The following is a 22,159-nucleotide window of genomic DNA, read 5'->3' as shown; positions in this document are numbered from 1 at the left end:
TGCTTGATGAGTTTGGGACTCCCGCAACCTTCTGGGGTGAAGCTGCATTTGCTGCGGTTGTTATTCTCAACAAAACAAATGTCTGAGTGAACAGCACTCAAACTCCTCATGAGCTCTGGTATGGTGAGACTCCTTCGGTAAAGCATTTCAAAATTTTTGGGAGCAAATTCTATATCAAGAACACTGATGAACAGCTTGGCAAACTTGCACCTAGAGCAGATGAAGGCATTCTCCTTGGTTATTCTCCCCATAGCAAAGCATATAAGTGTTACAATAAAAGACTTGGAAGAATTGTTGATAACATTGATGTAGTGGTTGATGAAAAAGGATACATCCCTAGGCAAGTAAATCATGAAAATATCGACGAGGATGAAGACTACTCTCCAAATTAGACAAATGATGAAGAAGAACCTCAAGAGGCACCTGAGGAGAAAATAAGGATAGAAGAGAAGACTCCATCCAGGTACGTTCAAAAGAATCATCCAGAATCTCGGATTTTGGGGCAGAAAGAAGCAGGTGTACAAACAAGAAGAACAATTGCAGAAGCCTCAAGCTATTTGGCATTGCTCTCCTCCACTGAACCACAAAATGTAAGAGAGGCATGCAAAGATGAATGTTGGGTCAAGGCGATGAATGAAGAACTTGAGCATATCGAAAAGAAAAACACTTGGGAGTTGGTTCCCAGACCAAAAGATAAGAATGTCATAGGGACAAAATGGATCTTCAAAAATAAGTTGAATGAAAATGGAGAAGTAATTTGAAACAAGGCCAGACTTGTGTGTAAAGGGTATGCTCAACAAGAAGGAATAGACTTCGAAGAAACTTTTGCTCCCGTTGCTAGACTTGAGGCCATCCGAATGTTCCTTGCTCTCTCAAGCTTTCAGAAGTTCAAAGTTTTTCAAATGGACGTGAAATCAGCCTTTCTGAATGGGGACCTAGAAGAAGAAGTGTACATTAAGCAACCAGATGGGTTCATCCTTGGGAATGATCAAAATCTCGTATGCAGACTAAAGAAGGCTCTCTATGGTCTTAAACAACTCCAAGGGCTTGGTACTACCGTTTGGACAAATATCTTCATCAACAAGGTTTTTCAAAGGGATCAGCAGATAGCAATCCTTACATAAAAATTGAAAATGACAAATTACTAATACTTGTTGTGTATGTAGATGATATTATCTTTGGCAGCAATGAAGAAGCTATGAGTCAAAGCTTTGCCTTGGTGATGCAGAAAGAATTTGAAATGTCTTTGCTTGGAGAACTGACATATTTTCTTGGATTGCAAATCCAACAAAATGAAGGCGAGATCTTCTTGTCTCAAACCAAGTATCTCAAGCAGATTTTGAAGAAATATGGCATGGAAGATGCAAAACCAGTATGTACCCCCATGGTCACAGGATGTAGCCTCAGTGAAAATGATGAATCAACAGCAGTGCATCAACCAACCTACAGATCTATGATTGGAAGTCTACTTTATTTGACAAGTACCCGGCCAGACATCATGCATGCAGTGGGAATAGTTGGAAGATTTCAGGCAAATCCAAAGGAAACGCATCTTCAGGCAGTGAAGAGAATTTTCAAGTACCTTCAAGGAACTCAAAACTATGGCTTATGGTATCCTAGAGATACAGATCTCACACTTCATGCTTATACAGATGCAGATTGGGCCGGAAGCGTGGATGACAGGAAGAGCACAAGTGGTGGTGCATTCTTTATGGGTTCCATATTAGTATCTTGGTTTAGCAAGAAATAGAGTTCGATTGCTTTATCTACAGCTGAAGCGGAATATGTGGCTGCTGCATCTTGTTGCACTCAACTCCTTTGGATGATGCAGACCTTGCAGGATTTTCAGATCACTTGTACTCCACCTATCTCCATCTTATGTGATAATACAAGTGCAATCAGCATTTCAAAGAACCCAGTCATGCATTCAAAGACCAAGCACATACCGATCAAGTATCACTTTCTCAGGGAACAAGTGATTGAACAAAAGGTCAAGTTGGAGTATGTTCCTTCTAAGGAACAAGTTGCTGATATACTCACCAAACCATTGCCCAGGGAGACCTTTGAATACCTTAGGCAAAAGCTGTTGGTTGTTGATGCTTCATCCTGTTGTGGAATCTCATCTGTTTCAGAGATTGTTGGCTGTACGCGAGGTTCATATGGGTTATACGCGTACATTTGCTGGTTTATGGATTGGTCGCAGATCGCATAGCATTGGTTCAGGGGGAGCACATATAATGCATTGTTGGCATTATGGTAGCACAGAAGGTGAACATGGATGCTGATCTGAATATCGCTGCAATATGTCTCTTTCATTCATGGTGTATGGTGGATTATGGTTTGCAGATCTGGTTTACAGTCAGGGGGAGCATGATCAGCAGAACAAAGACTTAAGCATGGTCTTAGGGGGAGCATAACCCTTTGCCCTTGATGTCAAAGGGGGAGAATGACGATGAGGATCTTGAGGTTGCCATCAAGTCCAAAGGGGGAGATTTTTGGTATTATGATTCTGGTTTGGCTCTATGGTACAGGTGTTGTACTTGATGGCAACTCACTCAAGTGGAAAAACTCTTTTCAGGCTCTTAAAATGATGGAAAATAAGAGGTTCGCAGGTGCATCGTTCAAAAGGTGTGGACCCGCAGGTTCGCCGACTAGGGAGTGTGGACATACCCACAGGTTCACCGTTCATAAGGTGCGGTCCCCCACTTCACTCACTCCAATGTAGAGAAGTGCACTCACGTGGGGTATCCTATGATTGGCCCTTGGTATTTAGCCCATCTTTTACGATCCTATGGTTTTGGCCTGTGGTATAGGATCTAATTTATTGAACCCCGGTTTGGATCCCTTGTATTGGTCTTTGATGGTTTTGTCCCATGGTGTGGATAAGGGTTTGACTATAAAAAGGGGAAGGATATCACTTGGCTGGTCACTTGTGAAAAATTGAATATCTTAAGATCTGAAATTTTGGATGTTTGGTTTTACAAAGCTAAGATCTAAATCAAGGAGAAACCTTAAGGTGAATCTATTGATAAGTCGTGAACTCTCGGGCGCATGATCAGATCTATGGATCTAACTGACTGTGACACATTGGAGGACTGTTAATTTGGCCCTAATCAGATGTTCGCACGTGATCCACGGCGTAGGTGCGGGGGTACACAGTGCAGGGGTATGCAGCGCATTAGAAGGCGAAGTGCGAGGTACGCAGCGCAGGAGAAAGCAAATTGCGGAGATTTGCAGAGGCACAGAAGGAACAGTGCGGAGGTACGCGGTCTGACACACAGTGCAGTGCGTATATGAGTTGAGGTACGTAGTTCAGCAGAAGGGGAAGTTGTGGTGGTACATAGAGCAGCAGAAGGATACAGTGCGGATCTGCGCAGTTCAGGCACAGAAAGGCTGCGGATACCCGCAGGTTTATATTGGTGTAGTTACGGACCTGTCTTGAAACATTTATTGGCTGTATTTTATCTATTGTTGCAGAGTTCTAGGTTTAGATTTCTGGTATTACTTTTCTGTTTACAACATTCTGAGTAGTTGGGTGATTCATTGGTTGTATAAGGATATTGGGTGATTTGCATGTACTTGATGATTATTTGATCTTCTTGGATCCAGTCTAAAAATTAATGAAACGTGGTCCTTAAAGAAGTAGAAGAGCAAAGGGGATTGTAGCTCCCTTCCAGGAGAGACTGGAAAATGAGAGAGAGTTGTAGCTCTCTGCAGGTTGTAGCCTGCATACTGGTAAAGGACTGCACCAGTACAAAATCCTTGTAAAAGAAGTTTCTAAATTGAAAGAAGATTGAGACATATTGCAGCAGGTGGTTTTCACCCACATTGTGTTTCCACCTTATATCTGGTGTTCTTTGGTGTGCTTATCTATTTTTCTGGTTCTTGTTCATTATTATATGGTACTGACATACAACTTAATGATCAATATCTGAAGAATAAATTAAAGTATAAATCTGGAAGGCATATTGAAAAGAATTTGATAATACTGATTCACCCCCCCTCTCAGTATTATTTCCAAAACCAAGAACACTGCAACAATAAACAAAAGTAGCTAAAACATATTTCATGAAATGTACGCTTCTTCAATATGCATAACCTACGTGCATATGCTAATGTATTAAGGCCAACTTGCGTATACGTTGTTTTGAATTAATGTAACAGTGTGTATACGCGCCTCTTCTGTGCTGAACCTGCATACAAATCTATAAAGTATAATTTACCCTTTTCACTTATTCATACATCAGTTATACCCAGATTAGAAGATTTATAGATCAAGTCATGCACCAAATACAATAGATCAAAATCACACAAAGATACTACCATTCAAGCCTTAAGATCTTGACCCATCAATAGAACTTCTCCTTGTTCTAGATCTCAGGTTCCTCCTTGATTCAGATCGAGCTATGCACTATTACCCAATGACCAGTATTCTAGATCTTGCTCTTCATCAGATATTCAATACTTGAGTGAATAGTTTTTCCTAATGATCTCCTTTCCCTTTTATAGTCTTAGGCCTTACTCAATACCACTGTCCAAAACCACTTAGAACTAATACTTGGGACCCAATACCTGGGTTTAACACTTCGGATGCAATACCACGGTCCACAACCATAGGTCCAAATACCAAGGACCAAATACCATGGACTAAAAATGAGTTTTCCCACATGTACGTGCTTTTCTGTGCATGAAAGTGCGTGTATATGCATACGCACCTTTTGATCAATGATCTCGCGTGTATACGCAGCTTGGTTAAGAGGAAACTGTGTATATCTCTTTTTCTTTCATTCTGAGAGCCTGAACTATGATCTTCCATCTGAGTGAGTTTCCATCAAGGACAACACCTTTGTCATAATGCCAACAATATCCACCTTTGGAATTGATGGCAACCCCAAGTCACTCAAAGTCATTCTCCCCCTTTGACATCAAGGGCAAAGGGTTATGCTCCCCCTCACAGTAGGCAAGTTCTGTAAAAAGATGTTCTACAAGAAGAAACATGACTTTATACATCATACATGACCTTCCTATCACCAAAGGCTCATACATACAACCATTTCCCAACCAAGTGGGGATATACCAATATTGACTCATCCACCTAACCAAGTGGGGATACACCAAAAGTTTACATAAGATAAACAAGAACATTACATCATCCATCCCAGGCATAGTAGGGAAACCAACATAGGTCATTACATGACCTTAATAATAAAGGAAATAGAGACAAAAATATCTAAGATCATCAACTAACATCAGTAGCATCTGTCAATCATCATTCAGACTGGCAACCATGATCTTCTTCTACACCTGTTCCACCTGAACAAAAACAGCTGTGAAATTGAACCAAGATCTTCTAAGATAATGCCAACAATGCATTATTAGACGTATATGCTTCCCTTGAACCTGTGCCAGATGGTCTCTGTCAGACCCATTCTTTTCATCCTGAGTCTGTTCCCAATGTTTTTCTTCAAACCAACATATACGCGACTGTATCCAGAGAAACCAACGTATATACATGGATACGCTTCATTAAACTCGCATACAACCATTGTTCTCTAAAACAAATAATTTTAACAGCAGGACGATGCATCAACTACTCCCAGCTTCTATCTGAGGTATTCAAATATCTCCCTAGGCAGTGGTTTGGTGAGTATATCAGCAACTTGTTCTTTGGAGGGGACATACTCCAATTTTACCTTTTGTTCAAGCACTTGTTCCTGGAGAAAATGATATTTGATAGGTATGTGCTTGGTCTTCGAATGCATGACTGGATTGTTTGAAATATTGATTGCACTTGTATTATCACAAAAAATGGCGATAGGTGGAGTACAAGTGATTTGAATGTCTTGCAATGTTTGCGTCATCCAAAGGAGTTGTGTGCAGCAAGATGCAGCAGCCACATATTCTGCTTCAGTTGTAGATAATGCAATTGAACTTTGTTTCTTGTTGAACCAAGATACTAATCTGGAACCCATAAAGAATGCACCACCACTAGTTCTTTTTCTGTCATCCATGCTTCCTGCCCAATCTGCATCTATATATGCATGAAGTGTGAGATCTATATCTCTAGGATACCATAAGCCATAGTTTTTAGTTCCTTGAAGATACTTTAAAATTCTCTTAACTGCCTGAAGATGAGTTTCCTTTGGATTTGCCTGAAATCTTCCAACTATTCCCACTGCATGCATGATGTCTGGTCGAGTACCTGTTAGATAGAGCAGAATACCAATCATGGATCTATAGGTTGGTTGATGTACTGCTACTGATTCATCATTTGTGCAGAGGTTGCATCCTATTACCATAGGGGTACATACTAGTTTCGAATCCTCCATCCCATATTTCTTCAAGATCTACTTGAGGTACTTGGTTTGTGATAGAAAAATACCGCCTTTGTTTTGTTGGACTTGTAAGCCAAGAAAATATGTGAGCTCACCATGCAGGGACATTTCAAATTATTTTTGCATCACTAAGGCAAAATTTTGACTCATGTCTTCTTCATTGCTACCAAAGATGATATCATCAACATACACAACAAGTATTAGCAACTTATAATTGTTAATTCTTATATATAGAATGCTATCTGTTGATCCTTTCGTAAAACCTTGTTGATGAAGGTACTTATCCAAATGATAATACCAAGCCCTTGGAGCCTATTTAAGGCCATAAAGAGCCTTTTTGAGTCTGCATAGAAGATTTGGATCATTTCCAAGGATAAACCCATCTGGTTTCTCAATATACACTTCTTCTTCCAAGTCTCCATTTGGAAAGGTAGATTTCACGTCCATTTGATATACTTTGAACTTATGAAAGCTAGAAATAGCAAGAAACATTCTTATTGCTTCAAGTCTGGCAACTGGTGCAAAAGTTTCTTCAAATTCTATACCTTTTTGTTGAGCATACCCTTTACAAACAAGTCTGGCCTTGTTTCCAATAACATCTCCATTTTCATTCAGCTTGTTTTTGAATATCCATTTTTTCCCTATGACATTCTTATCATTTGGTCTAGGAACTAACTCCCAAGTGTTATTCTTTTTAATGTGATCAAGTTCTTCATTCATGGCCTTGACCCAGCATTCATCTTTGCATGCTTCACTTACATTTCTTGGTTCAGTGGAGGAGAGAAATGCTAGATAGCTTGAAGATTCTGAGATAGTTCTTCTTGTTTGTACACCTACCTCTTTCTGCCCCAAATTTTGAGTTTCTGGATGATTCTTCTGAACGTACCTTGATGGAGTCTTCTCTTCTATCCTTATCTGTCCTTCTGGTGCCTCATGGGTTTCTTCTTCATCATAAGTTTGATTTGATATTGAAGGATAGTCCTCATTATCTTCGAAATCTTCGAATTTTACCTGCATAGGAATGTTTCCTTCTTCATCAACCACTACATCAATACTTTCAACAATTTTCCAAGTTTTTTATTTTAACACTTATATCCTTTGCTATGGGGAGAATAACCAAGGAGAATGCCTTCATCTGCTCTAGGTTCAAACTTGCCAAGGTTTTCATCAGTCCTTTTGATGTAACATTTGCTTCCAAACATTTTGAAGTATTTTACCGTGGGAGTCTTATCATACAAAATTTCATGAGGAGTTTGAGTGTTGTTCACCTGGACATTTGCCTTGTTGAGAATAGTAACTGTAGCAAATGTAGCTTCACCCTAGAAGGTTGCGGGAGTTCTAGAATCATCAAGATAGCACGAGCCATTTGTTGAACCATTCTGTTCATCCTTTCCACTACTCCATTTTGCTGAGGAGTCCTTGCAGTAGAGAATTCCCTTCTTATTCCATGTTCTTCACAAAAATCGAAAAATTGATCCGAGGTAAATTCCCCTCCTTGATCAAACCTGAGGCATTTGATTATGCGATCTGATTTGTTTTCAACCAAAGCTTTGAATGCTTTGAACTTTTCGAAGGCTTCATCTTTATGCTTCAAAAGTCCTATCCAACACATCCTGGAAAAGTCGTCAATGAACAATATGAAGTATTCTTCTCCTCGAGGTGACCTTTTCCTAGATGGACCACATACATCAGTATGGACGAGTTCAAGTGGCCTACTAGCTGATCCTTCCTTCTCAGGGAAATTAGTTCTAGTTTGCTTACCAAACTGACATGATTTGCATATAGTATTGTCTGGAATTCTGATGTCAGGGAGATCATGAACTCATTGATATTTGCATGCTTTCCTTATCTGAGAGAAGCTTAGATGCCCCAATCTTCTTTTCCATAGCCAGTGTTCATCATTCTTGCTTAGATAGCATTGTTGTTGTCCTCCCTTTAGTATGTATAAATTATTTGGAGTTCTTATGCCTTTGATCACTATTTCTCCTGTATCAAGCTCACGAACAATACATTGATTTGATCAAAATAGTACCTCATTTCCTTGATCACACATTTGACTGACACCCAATAGATTATGTTTTAAGCCATCAACATACATAACATTTCCATCTTTGACTTTTTCTTTCAAAATAATAGAACCTTTACCTTTTATGAATGCACGGGTGTCATTTCCAAATGAGACCTTCCTTTCCTTTTTAAAGGCACTATATGATTGAAGTTTTTCTTTATCACCTGTCATATGTTTCGAGCAACCACTGTCGATGTACCACTGATTTTCCTGTCCTTACGCATATAAGGCTATACCACATCTTTCTGGTTGTGGTTCTTTCTTCCTCCATGTTTTGGGACTCAATGAAGCTTACTCCTTCTGAGTTGTTTGCCAAAACCTACTCCTGCATTCAGAATCTTCATGACCACAGTTTTTACAAATAGAACATTCTATTTCATCTTCAAGAGCAGAAAAGTTATTGTAGGTTCTTTTCATGATTCCAGTCATACTCCTTTGATTTCATGCTTCTCTCGCCATGATGGTCTTGTAGGCAACACATTGAGCTGCTTTGTGTCCAAATTTATGACAAGAGAAACATTGGCCATTGAAGAAATTCCTGCGATTATCAAACCTTCCATCCAGGTGATTGTAATTTCCATAGCCATTCGTTCTTGAGGAAAATTGAGAATGATTTACCTGCTGTTGGTTGTAGCTTTTGTTCATCCTTGAAGTAGATTGTCCCTGATGTACTTGGTGATCTTTTTTCATCCTTGAGTTAGATTGACCCTAATTTACATGGTGATCTTCTTTATGCCTTTGCTTTCAATTGTCAACCCGTTCACTTCTCCTTGCTGCATCAAGATAACCTTACCTTTATCAAGCTTATCTTTATGAGGACACTTGGCTGCATAGTGACCGACTCTTCCACAAGCAAAGCATTTGAAAGGTAGCTTACCTCTGAATCTTCCAGAACCCCATTGAAGGTTCTTGACAAAGTTTGATTCTTCCTCTCCTTCTAATGTATGTCCTAACTCATTATAATCTACTTTTCTTGAAGCTTTGAATGCAGCTTCTCTCTTGTCTGATGGTCCACCTTTTCTCATTTCAAAAGCAGTTAGGATTTCGTGCAGCTGTGACATGGTAATACTCTGTAGATTCTCCTTTTCTTCTATGGCAGAAACTTTTGATTCAAACTTAGAAGACAAAGATCTTAGAACCTTTTCAACCAAGGTAACTTCTTTTATTTTTTCACCCAAGTTTTTCATACGATTAACAATCTCATCTATACGTAAGAAATAATTAGCCACACTTTCATCATTGTGCATTCTAAGATTTCCATATTGAATTCTGAGCGTTTGTAGTTTTGCACGTTTTACCTGATCGTCTCCTTCATAGCTTAGAACAATATTGTCCCATATTTCTTTTGTGGTTTTGAGTTGCATAACCTTGACGAATTATGATTGAGATAAACTTTCTAATAGAGTATTGACAGCCTTTGCATTTGTTTCATACTGCTTCTTACCAACCGTATCTGTAGGAGTTTCTGATGGAAATGTGTATCCTGCTTCCACAATATCCCAAACTTCTGTACCAAGAGATTGAAGATATGTTGTGATTCTTACCGTCCAATAGGCGAAGTTGCTTCCATCAAATATTGGTGGCCTGATAGATGCCTCCTTTTCGTAGTTTCTCATGATGATAGATCTTCCTTCAAGCAATCAAGCTTCTTCTGAAGGACCTGCTCTGATTCCAATTGTTGGAAATAATACTGAGAGTGGGGGTGAATCAGTATTATCAAATCAATTATTTTTCATTTCACAATCAGATTTGTATACGCTACTTCATCTATGGGAAACTGCGTATATACACTACTGTGTCTAAAGCAACCAGCGTATATCAAAAAACTTAAGATTCATTAAATTTTGATCTTTAATCAGTGCATCAGGACTTCATTAATCATAAGATCAATAAACAGAAGCAGTAAAACATAACCTATCATCACACACATGGACACAAGATATAATGTGGAAACCCAATGTGGGTGAAATCCACCTGCTGTAATTTGTCTCTATCTTCTTTTAATAAGAAACTTCTTTTTACAATATCTTTGTACTGGTGCAGTCTTATACCAGTACGCAAGCTTCTACCTGTAGAAGGCTACAACCTTCTCTCATTCTCCAACTCCTCCTAGAAGGGAGCTACAACCCCCTTAGCTCTTGTACTAGCTGATGTACTGGTACGTAGGTGCTGACCTACAGAAGGCTACAACCTTCTCTTTTCTTCCATGGACCACGTTTCATAAATTTTCAGACTAGATCCATGAATACCATCAATCAAACATCAAGTCTATCTGCATCAATCAATCTCCTTGCACCAACGAAAACTGAATCAAACAATCACTTCTCTGAATGTTGTACCCAGAAAACAATAATAGTAATCAGAACCAATCCTGAACCCAGAACACCGCAACAATAAATAGAAGTAGCTAAAACATATTTCATGAGACGTACGCTACTTCAGTATGCATAACCTGCGTGCATACACTGATATATTAAGGCCAAACTGCATATACGCTGTTTTGAATTAATGTACCAGCATGTATACGCACCTCTTCTGTGCTGAACCTGCATACAGATCTATAAAAGATAATTTATCCTTTCACTTATTCAGACATGAGTTAAACCTAGATTATCAGATTTATAGATCAAGTCATGTGCCAAATACAGTAGATCAAAATAACACAAAGATACTACCATTCAAGCCTTAAGATCTTCACCCATCAATAGAACTTCTCCTTCTTCTAGCGCTCAGGTTCATCCTTGATTCAAATCCAACTATGCATCTTTACCCAATGACCAGTATTCTAGATCTTGCTCTTCATCAGATATTCAATACTTGAGTGAATACTTTTGCCTAATGATCTCCTTTCCCTTTTATAGTCTTAGGCCTTACTCAATACCACGGTCCAGAACCACTTAGAACCATACTTGGGACCCAATACCTGGGTTCAACACTTCGAATGCAATACCATGGTTCACAACCATAGGTCCAAATACCAAGGACCAAATACCATGGACTAAAAATGAGTTTTCCCAGATGTACATGCTTTTTCATGCATCAAAGTGCGTGTATACGAATACGCGCCTTTGGATCAATGATCCCGCGTGTATACGCAGCTTGGTTAAGAGGAAACTATGTATATCTCTTTTTCTTTCATTCCGGAGCCTGAATTGTGATCTGCCATCTGAGTGAGTTGCCATCAAGGACAACACCTGTGTCATAGTGCCAACAGATGGAACAAGGGTAAATGTAGTACATTGTTAAACCTCAATTCAAAGGCATGAAGAAGAAATTCAAGATAGTGTTGAAACTACATTAGTGCAGGAACAAGCTAGTATCAACAGGGATGGAAAAGTAGAACCTGAGGTGATCCATATGATAATCGAGTTTGCAGAGTGTCAAATGAAACCATAGGAGATAAATAAAGAGAATGAAATATTAATTGACATGTATGAGAAGCCAATGCAAGAAAAGGATGGAATTAGGAAACTATGGCAAGACACTATACAAAATAAGGCTTCCAATGAATTAAATGCAACTATAAGGGGAATTATAGAATCTCAAGAATTGAGAAACGAGACTAGACAACTAGAAATGGGGATTGTGCCTAAAAAGGCTTCCAATGAACTGAGGATAGAGTTGGAAGATGGTAAAATATATCTGAAATTTGGCATGAAAGATGATGGACATCAAGAGGAGACAAGGGGAACACTAGGAGCATCAAATAATGGGAATATGTCACAAACAGAATTTGTGTTTTCCTCCTCTGATGTTAAGTCAGAGCATCCATAGCATAACTTAGAACTATGGCAACAGGAAATGATTAATGAGATTCAAAATCTTCAAACAGAGCTCAAGAGGATGTCTCAAGAGAATGGAAAATTAGTTAAGAAGCATGAGAAAACTATATTTGAGAGAAATGTATTAGTAAAGTTGCGGCAGAAGGCAGAAAATTATAGATGCTCTGAAGCATGCAGAGAATATATATCTTTTGAAAGGAGATATATGCCATAATATTGCCAGAAGTCTTTATATCATATCGAGGATCCCCCTTTGCTCTTCTGTCACAAAAGAAACTGAAGGTCTCGAGGAAAAGAAGCAACATGGAGAAGAAAAGGGAATTTAGATTTCTAAAATTAATCATGTTATACATTTTACCCACAAGGGAGGTGCAGTGGGTGTTCAAGAGCAATCTGACTTTGGGAAAAACATGGATGACAATTTATACTTTGATAGAATCTTTAGGTTGTTGAAAAAAGAGGTGGATGAACTCCAATTGAAAATGATGAAAATAGCAGTGAATACAAGAAACTAATAGTAATATATGAGGAAATTACAAATTATAATGATAAGATGAGGAAAATATAACATAAAACTAGTCAAGAACTTGAAAATTCCACACAAGAGAGGACATTTTTCTCTAGGGAGATAGAGGATATCAAGTCTAATCTAAAGAACCTAATAGACAATAATGAGGATATGGTAAAGGAGAATGAGAAAGTTATTAAGCAAGTGGATGAATTAAACATAAGTAAGTAATCATCAAATAATGTTGATTCTTATTTTGCAATAAACCAATCTGATGAACTCCAGTCATTGACAATTGAAAATGAGTGAGGCACCTATGTGGGTAACTGAAGGGAGGCAATCATAGTTACAGTTTTTGCAGCAAATATAGGGAAGTTTGATGCACTTTTTCCTAACTTGCATGCATCGATTGGAGAAAAGATTAAATCCTTGTAAAATTATGAACAACAGGTTCAAAAACTATTTGAAGAGATGGATGTCAAGCTTGGAAAATTTGGATTATCAATAGATAACCTTGACATTCTTAGAAAGAAGTTTGAAATTAATCTGTATTTAATTTAGGGGCAGGTTATGAAGCTTCTCTTTAATATTTCATTAAATGAGAAAAATCTTTAGGCTATGCAGTTAGAGCTTGAACATCTAGAAGTGAGACTTCAAGAATCTGAACACAATAAACAATATTTAGGCCATCTCTCAAGTGATGAAAGATACAAATGGGTTGAAAATGATTCTAAACTGCCGAGGGAAAAATATCTAACTGTCAATTGGGAGCAAATGCTTCAATGAGAGATAACTTTGGAAATATCCAAGCTGACTTTTCCATAAGAGAGGCTAAGATAGATTACACGAGTAGTTGACAACTTGGGCTTGATAGAGATATCGTAAAATGAGATGGATTTTTTTAGAAAGGAATCAAACTCTGAAACAAGAAATTGCTCATAAAAATAGGAGATTTACACAATATAAAGTGTGCCAATCAAATCCATGTCTCTAAAAAATTTAGTTCTCTTGAGAGACTTTTGTATGATTTTCTGCATCTGAAGAGTATTGGAAATCTCAAGAATCAAGGGAAAATACAAAAGTATAAAAATTTGATTCTCTTGTGAGGGAAAATATGGAGGAAATTTCTCTTCCACAAGTTGATAAGAAGGCTCTATAAATTTTGTTAAAGAAAACTATGGAGATTGAGGCAATTACACAAGCTGAGGTATGTGATTTAATATAGAAGGTTCAACTTGTTGAGCAACAAAGAATTGATGCTGAGAAGACAGTGGTAGTTATTTAGTTAGAAAAGCAGGTTGTTTCATCACCAGATTTAGGATCATCTTCAGAATAAGTTTCTACACATTTTGGCAAGGTTGCATCCTTGTTGAAAGGTGAAGAAGAAAGAAATAAGCTCTTTACTGCCTTGAAAAAAATCCTCAGATCAAGTAAAGGAATATTATAAAATCCTCAGATAGTCTATATCCCAAACTTACCTAGAAATCAACTTTATGGAGACCTATATGGAAAACTAAAGAGATTCCATTGTGCACTAAATGAATCTATGGTTAGTGGGAAATGCTACTTTGCCTTTGATGCTCATCCAAAAGGTGATTTAGGAAGACAACTCTAGAAAGATATCTCAGGCACATTGGAATGATTGTGAAAAATGCCAATAGTTAGTTACACGTAGCTATGGTCACAAAACTAAAGGCACTTTGTAGTTTAAGATTATAACAAATTTTGAAAGGTGTTAATCTACAAGATTTAGGGAGTCAGTCACCCAGTTTCAAGGTAGTTGAAGTTTCTTCAGATGTATTGTAATGGAAATAATGAACGCCATGTAGTAATCTAATGATTAGCTCATTATCTTTACATCTAGTTCATTGGATAAAACTAAAGTGATAGTAAGTCAATGATTTACTTACTTCAATGTCCCTTTTGAGTTACTCCCTTATCTAGTTATCCTTTTATAAAGGGTAGAGAATGAATTTTTCTAAAATAAGAAATAGAAAAATATATTCAAATTTTGTCTATGCATACTGTTGATGTCATATATGTTATCATATTAACGATTTCCACTTTGAGGCATGGGTATTTAATTTGACATAGCAACCAAGAGAGGCTTTTCAAGTGAGGCTATGAAGTATTGGTCCTCTTATTCACATCACAATTCCACCATTGGTGTATGACCTCAAAAAAATAGAGAGGAGAGGTGATTGATGTAGGGGTTTTGTAATTCTTCCTACTTTCTTTTGTACTTGTGACAACTGATTAACTGGGAAGAGAAATCGATATTGTTAAAGGATTTTTTTAATTCTTCCTACTTTCTTATGAACTTGTGACAAGTGATTAATTGGACAGAGACATAAATACTAATACCAGTGAATGCCCATCCTTATGGTAAAGTGAATGGTGAAATAGAGATGTTTCCATCAGTTATTGATATCCATTTCACATAGAAATAGAACCTAAGCCCCCATGTGTACACTTCAAACTAGAAGGGCTACATGGTATCCTGAGAATGTACATTATCACCTCACACAATCTCCCTGCACTTTTATTTAGTGCTTGCTAGCCAGTGGGGGGAATCCCTATGTAGTTCATGAGTGAAGAGTGAACTCTAAAGACCACAACACACTACCAAACTATAATAAAATCTTGCCATAATTCACTCAGATTTTTGCTCTCCTAGGTCATGATCTCATTCATAAAACCTTTATGGTAGGAATGAGAGCTGAGGGTGGATTATAGTGCAGTCATTGGCATACCATGCCTATCCTATTTCTTTGTTATTTTGGCTCAAAATAACAGACCTAGAATCTGCACTTAAAAACACTAAACAACAAACCAAATTGCAAATTTACATCTAAATATTTATGTCAGCCTTGGGAAATGTGTAAGTCTGCTGTCAAAACACAAAAATATGCTCCTAAAGGGACAAATCTGCATGCATAAAAGTAAGAAAAATGTGTAAATAACAAAATTATGAGTAGTGACCTAAATGCCTTGAAGCTTGTGGGATATAGAGAGTAAAATTATAACTACAGGGGAGTAATTCCTTCTATCAATCAATTCAAGAAATCAAAGTAACACAAAAGACACCATAAACCAATGAGATATAGTTTCTGAATAGATGTTACCCCTTTAATTCCAAAGTAGTAGGTACAAGGTTTGTGGAGGGGATACCAATTTGTTAAAATTGGAAACTAGGGCCAAATTACACTTTAGACAACTCATTTGATGGAGATGATTATTGCAATGAATTCATCTTTTCGAGAGGACCAAAATCGACCTAAAGATCACTAAAATTGGATAAGGGAAAATGTATTTTTGAATACAATCCCACTCATGTGTAACTCATCAAGGTCGGCTTGGGGTTAATTAACCAAGTCAAATCCCTCTCCATCTCTCCTATAAAAGGATGTGACCTTTATCCTCATTATACACATCGATATCTCATTTTTCTCGTCTCTAAAATAGCTTCAGAAGAAGATCTCCAATGAAGGTGATGAGGTTAAAGTTGGCTTCATTTTAGTCTCCTCCATGGGCTGAGTTCCACAGGTAGGAGGACGAGATTGGTTTGGATAAAGTTTGGGAATATTTGTGAATTTTTTTGGGCTCATTTACCTTCAATTATAGGTCCGAATTTAGGCAAAGAGGAAGCAAAATTTGTTAAAGGCTACTTGGTGGTGTTTTGGGTATACTCTTGAGTGGGTCTTCTCTTCAACTGTAAGACACATTCCTAACAGATTGGTATAGGTAGACCTCAGTGCTAATATTCCTTGACATAAAAGGATGGGAGGTTGGTTGGTATCACAGCTAGGCTCCAAGCCCATCTCCATGGATCAGGTGGACCAAAAGACTTATTTGAGGTTGGCATCAACTCAAAACAACTAATAGATATGGATAGAACCTAGTGAAGGGAAACTACTGCCTTGAAAGGAGATCCAGAGGTAAGAAGAAGAGTTGTAGCAGTGTGTAATAAAACCTAACCAAGACTCAAAATTGATTGGGTGGTTTCTTAGGTATTTGAACATTGGTATTGCTCTTCATATTGGCAAGTCAATTTTGACTCTAATTGTACTCTCTTTCACTCTCTCTCTCTTCTGAACATTTGATAATAATAATAAAAATAATTTATCAAGGGTTTTCCCCATATTGGGGCTTTTCCCTAGCTTGAGCCAATCCTATGTTCTCTTGTCCTGCCTTGTCTTCTACACTTATCGTCTACATTCTTTCTTCAGTTACTATCTATGTGATAATGAATTATGTGATTACTTATGGAACTAAATTTGAATTGTAAATGGGATAAGATGAAACATTGAAGTAATTTTCATAAGCGAAGAACATGTTAACAAATTTTAACATAGGATGAGAGCCCAGGTGAGGACAAGCCTATGCAAGAGAGAATACTATCACTAAGAAGTTTCTGAGGTTCAACCTCTTATCTCTGCAATTTATCAGAAGACACTAGAAAAAAATTATAACAATTTGATCTCCTTAACTAAGGTCTATCATGATGATTTTTAATTTCATTTTGTGGTGAGGAGGTTCAGTTGGATACAATCTTTAAAGCAATTAGGGCTTGAGTTACAAGAATTTTTTGACTCTCTAGAGAGAAGATTCATCAGTATAGGCTAGCTTATCAAGAAAAATGGCTCGCATACTATCTAAGGATTGTATTTCTTGTGAGGTCTGTATTTTTGTCGATGGTTTGTCTTGCAAGACCCCGACTTTCATTGTCACGCATTTTTTGGATCACATTTTATTATCTCTAAACCGCTCGGTATTCAGAGGCATCACTTCAAGCAGTGATTTATCTACATAGAGGAAAAGCTACATGCCTCATTGTATTATCCATGCCTCGTTATACCTTTGCCCATGGTGACATAAATATATTCATTCTTCTATGTTTTGTGGCTCTTCAAAGTGGGTCACTACAATGTCGTGGAAGTGATTCACTATCACTACATAACGACTTCATTCATACCTTCTCAAAAAGTCTGCTCAAACCCCATGACTTGATTCTTTATTGTCCTTAAGGCTCATATTATTTATTGTGCTCATTAATTTCTCTAAGGTATGACTTATCTAAGTCTTGCATGTATACTCCATACCTGCACTCCGTTAGACTCTATGAATGGAAATACCCTATGCCTCATAATTATTCACACCATGATTAGTGGTCTTCATCACAGTGTGTGTGCGTGTATAGCTATATATAGCTATATATATATATATATATATATATATATATATATATATATATAATGATGACCTATATTGGCCATGACATGATGAATGAGGTGTTATATATTAGTGATGTATGTGTCACATGGACAGTAGTACTCAGCAAAACTCATAACAGTGACTACAATTCTGGACAATGATCTATTTTAACCTCGTGGCATAACATAAATTTTGATGTTAGTGACTTTCCTGGATGAGGACAGTAAGATAAATGGAGATTAATGTATTATGTTGATAGTATGAGTCTTGCACTTCCTGCAGTGACCTGATCAACACACACACACACATATATATATATATATATATATATATATATATGCAATTCAAATTGCTTATATCAGTTGAGCCAACCTGTGAATATTTTTTATTTACTGTGGGTTCATTGAGATCCCAGATATAGACTTCAATAAATTTTTGGTCACCGACATCAAGCAGTGGAAGCATTTGATTCTTGCAAAGTCAATCCTCTCTCAGTTTGAGAAGAATTAGTCTCCTTGAAATCTTCTATACTAAGCCTCAAGTAGCAGAATAGAAATTATGTTGAAGTCATAAATCTTGAATCTCTCAAGGAGTGGTCCTCCTAGAAGTTTGAAAGATCTGAAGCTATCATAAAAGTCAAAAATAGAATGTTGTGTAGCGAACATTCTTGGTTACCCCACAGTTATATGTATGTGGTATTGTTCTATGTATGGCACCTCAAGCTCAGCACTATTTATGGTCCAAAATTATGTATGACATCATTACTGTTTAGTAGCAATGGTGATACATTGTAGTACCTATAAATTGATGACATTGCTATAATGTTGTTCACAAATGAAGTTGTGAACAAGACAGATATGAACTCTGGAAAGCTTAATTGTCATCCTTTGAAAGGTTATCTTCTATAAAGAAGCTACATGGATATTCAATAGGACAATAAATGACCCAGATTTGGTAGGGATATTCATCTAGACATTTCCCTTTACAAGAAAGAATATTAGTATTTGTGGGACAATATGGCCTTTGGTTGAAGCAGAGAGTGGTGAATAAATCGTAACAATTGTTATTGCAAAGAAACAAGCATTTTTTGAGTTATGAAATATTCTACCTTGATCTATTTTCTTCAAGACTTATCTGAATGCTCAAGGATGAATTTGGAAGGATTGGAAATGTTTTTACAATAAACCAAGTCTGAAACTGTCAAGTTTATCTTTTGAGACTTGCTTAGGGACCCAATACTTGTGGGAATGGTTGCATCGCTTTGGTTAGCCCTCTGCACTAGAAATTCAGTTCTCTATTGAGATAAGAATCTTTACCAAATATAGAAGCTCTCTAGATATTGGGCAGATGTGTGACGTACAACAAATCGTGACATATATGAGGAGGGGATGCCTATTTAGCCACCGCTTAGAGTATTTATTTCTACTCTTATGTATCACTTGATGTATCTTTCTTCACAATAAGGTAATATATGATGCATGCCTTCATAAAGAAAAAATAAAAGAAAAGGGAACTATAGACTTCCATAGAGATTAAGAGAATCAAAAGGCTTTGTCTAGATCTAGACCACAGACATAAGAATGCTTCCAGCAAGTTGACTTCAAGAAAAGTAGATTGATGCAAAACATTAAGTGAAAAGTGCAACAATAGTTTGCAACTTTGCATCCTAGAGAACTTTAAGCTAAGAACAATCACCTACCTTCCAACATTGTTATCCCTCTTTTAACATCTGCAAGACATCGTGAATGTACCAACGCCCATGATAACCTCATTATGTTGTTAGTGTTACATGTACCTTTTGAGAGACCGTCTCCTTCTCCAACAACTTCATGCTCATAGTTCTGAAAATTCACAAAACACGTTAGAAGAAATACAACTTACTAGATAAACCAACAACAACAAATATTTTCCATTTGCAGTTATTAAAGCATACTTGAATAAAAATCCTATATAGACATATTGTTTAAGAAAATAAAAGCATGAGGAGAACATAAAATATTGCCATGTGGTGGCTCAAAGATGGACCCACTATAAATTAAGAGCAATGAGAAGGCCAGTTGCAACTCTATGAATAAGTTATTTACAACTTGCAAGATAACCCACAAATAATCTTTGTTGTATAATATTTTTGGTGATTAGTTTTTTAATGTATGACTATAATTTAAACCAGGAGTCTCATAAGATTCATTGCATACAAAAAATATGCAGAAGATATGATAAAATATTCCATAGTAGATATGTTGGTAAAATATGACAAGATATGATAAAAGATTTGATTTTTTAATTTATTTGATTAAAGCGTCATTGATCTTGCAACTACCAAAGACAACCCTTGCATCACAGGAAGATACACACTGAGTAGTTTTGAAGTCTCCCTCCAAATATCATTGGGATTCTCTATCACCTCCTCACAAGATGTAAACATTTATCCAGTGCTTTCTAACATCCCAATCCACACGACATGTTATAGGCACTAGATTTGTTTCTCAGATTGGTATATCTATTTTCTCTCGCGCATTCAATGTATCCTTCTAAATACACTGTGAGCATCTTTGTTGTTACTAGTAAGAATTCATGGAGAAACACATCATAAAGATCATGGAGGCTAGGCAGATTAACAGGTCTCCAATGCTAAGATGAATCCTAAGGAAACATAATCTCTTTTTGAGGTAATGGAATCTATGTCTATAGATCCAAATGGATAAAAACCTATCCACATCCCTATGTAAAAGGAACATGGAAGATCTTGGAGTGAAAATAAGGGAAAAACAATTTATTGCATGTTTCGAGGCTTAATTTTGGCTACAAACCTAATCCTTCATGCAAGAAAAATGCTCTGTTTCAAATTTTAATTTTCAAGCTCTCATATTTGCAAGCACTCTTTATGGTCTTGCATTTAATGCATGAGAAAATCACAATTCCTTTAGTTTCTATAATTTGGCCCCCAATTTGGAGTAGTTTATCATGCATGCTAATAGGAGTTTGACTAGTGAAATTCCTAGGGATTTTAGCAACTTGATGGGATTACAAGTGTTGAAAATCTTACAATAATATTCATGCGAGAATCCTACCAAATTTGGGGAGGCTAAATGGTCTCATGAATTTAATTTTAGATTTGAGTTTTAATTATTTCAAGGGACAAATCCCTCAAGGAAGCAGGATTTTAAGCAAGTTGTTGGGGCTTGATTTAAGCTACAGAAATCCTAGAGGACCCATTCTGGAATCCTTTAGAAATGTTATGATGTTGTAGAAGTTGGATTTGATCTCTAATTCCCTCACAGGCCACATTCCTACAACTCTTGTGAACTTGAAAAGCTTGGAGTTCATATCTCTTAGTAACAATAAGATTACAGTCAGATTCCCTCCTTCGCTCAGAATTTTACAGAGCCTCTAGTACTTCATAATAGACAAGAATCCAATTTTTCCTTAATTTCTTGTCGAACTTGGAAAGCTCATAAAGCTTATGATCTTAGGCTTGCTAGTTCTAGGTACTTGAGTTAAATACCTCAGAATTATGGCAAACTTTTGAATCTAAGCTCTTTGAATTTGGAGAACAAACAGGGTGTCAGGAATGATTCCTTCCATTATAGGTAATCTTTCTCACATTTACCACCATAATTTGAGTGGTAGCATGTTGTCAAGGGCACTCCCTTTCTCTTTGGAGTTTTTGCATAGGTTAGGTAAGAACATTGTGTTGAAGGGGAGCTGAGGTTTATGCATCAATGCCTCCCAAGATATGAAAATATCTCAGTACTTAGGTGCAGATGTATATGGATCTTTTCCCGTCAAACCAAAGGGAAAATCACCCGAGAAATCCATTACAGTCATGCTGCATGGGGTGCACTTGAGAATCAATATGTACCTTGTAGTAAGTTGGATAGTATGTGCTTTACTAGATTGAAAAATATATCTTTCTCCCATTCAATTTAAGAGGAAAAATGATTTCATAAATTGAATGGTGTTTTTGAAGTGTAGGTCCCTTTATAACTAAAAGGTTTAGTGTGGAAATAGAAATGAGCCAAAGTTGAGTGACCCACTTGAATATTGACGATGAAGATCTCCTTCTTGTTTCTGAAGAGGCTTCTCCAATACCACAAAGAAAGCTGAGAGTGTTGAAGAGAGCAAGGTAAGCCCCCATTAATGATAGAATTAAATTTCCTCTTACTTATCAAAATAATATTGCTGATGAAGTGATCTCATGGACTACTTGAATGCTAGTGAGTTAATGAGAAATGGTCAAGGGTTTACTGCT

At 37.0% G+C, this 22,159-nt stretch overlaps 1 pseudogene; it reads left to right on the top strand.

Annotated features, from left to right (window-relative positions):
* Window positions 1-20,525: 20,525 nt before the first annotated feature.
* LOC149157216 (uncharacterized) lies at window positions 20,526-21,808 on the top strand (annotated as a pseudogene).
* Window positions 21,809-22,159: the final 351 nt, after the last annotated feature.

The sequence above is a fragment of the Pinus tabuliformis genome, chromosome 5_2, assembly GCF_031772625.1.
Source record: "Pinus tabuliformis cultivar Carrire ecotype Pingquan chromosome 5_2, CPIR1, whole genome shotgun sequence".
Classification (NCBI taxonomy): Eukaryota; Viridiplantae; Streptophyta; class Pinopsida; order Pinales; family Pinaceae; genus Pinus; species Pinus tabuliformis.
Note: the sequence above shows the minus strand (reverse complement) of the source record. Positions and strands in the feature narration are given on the sequence as shown.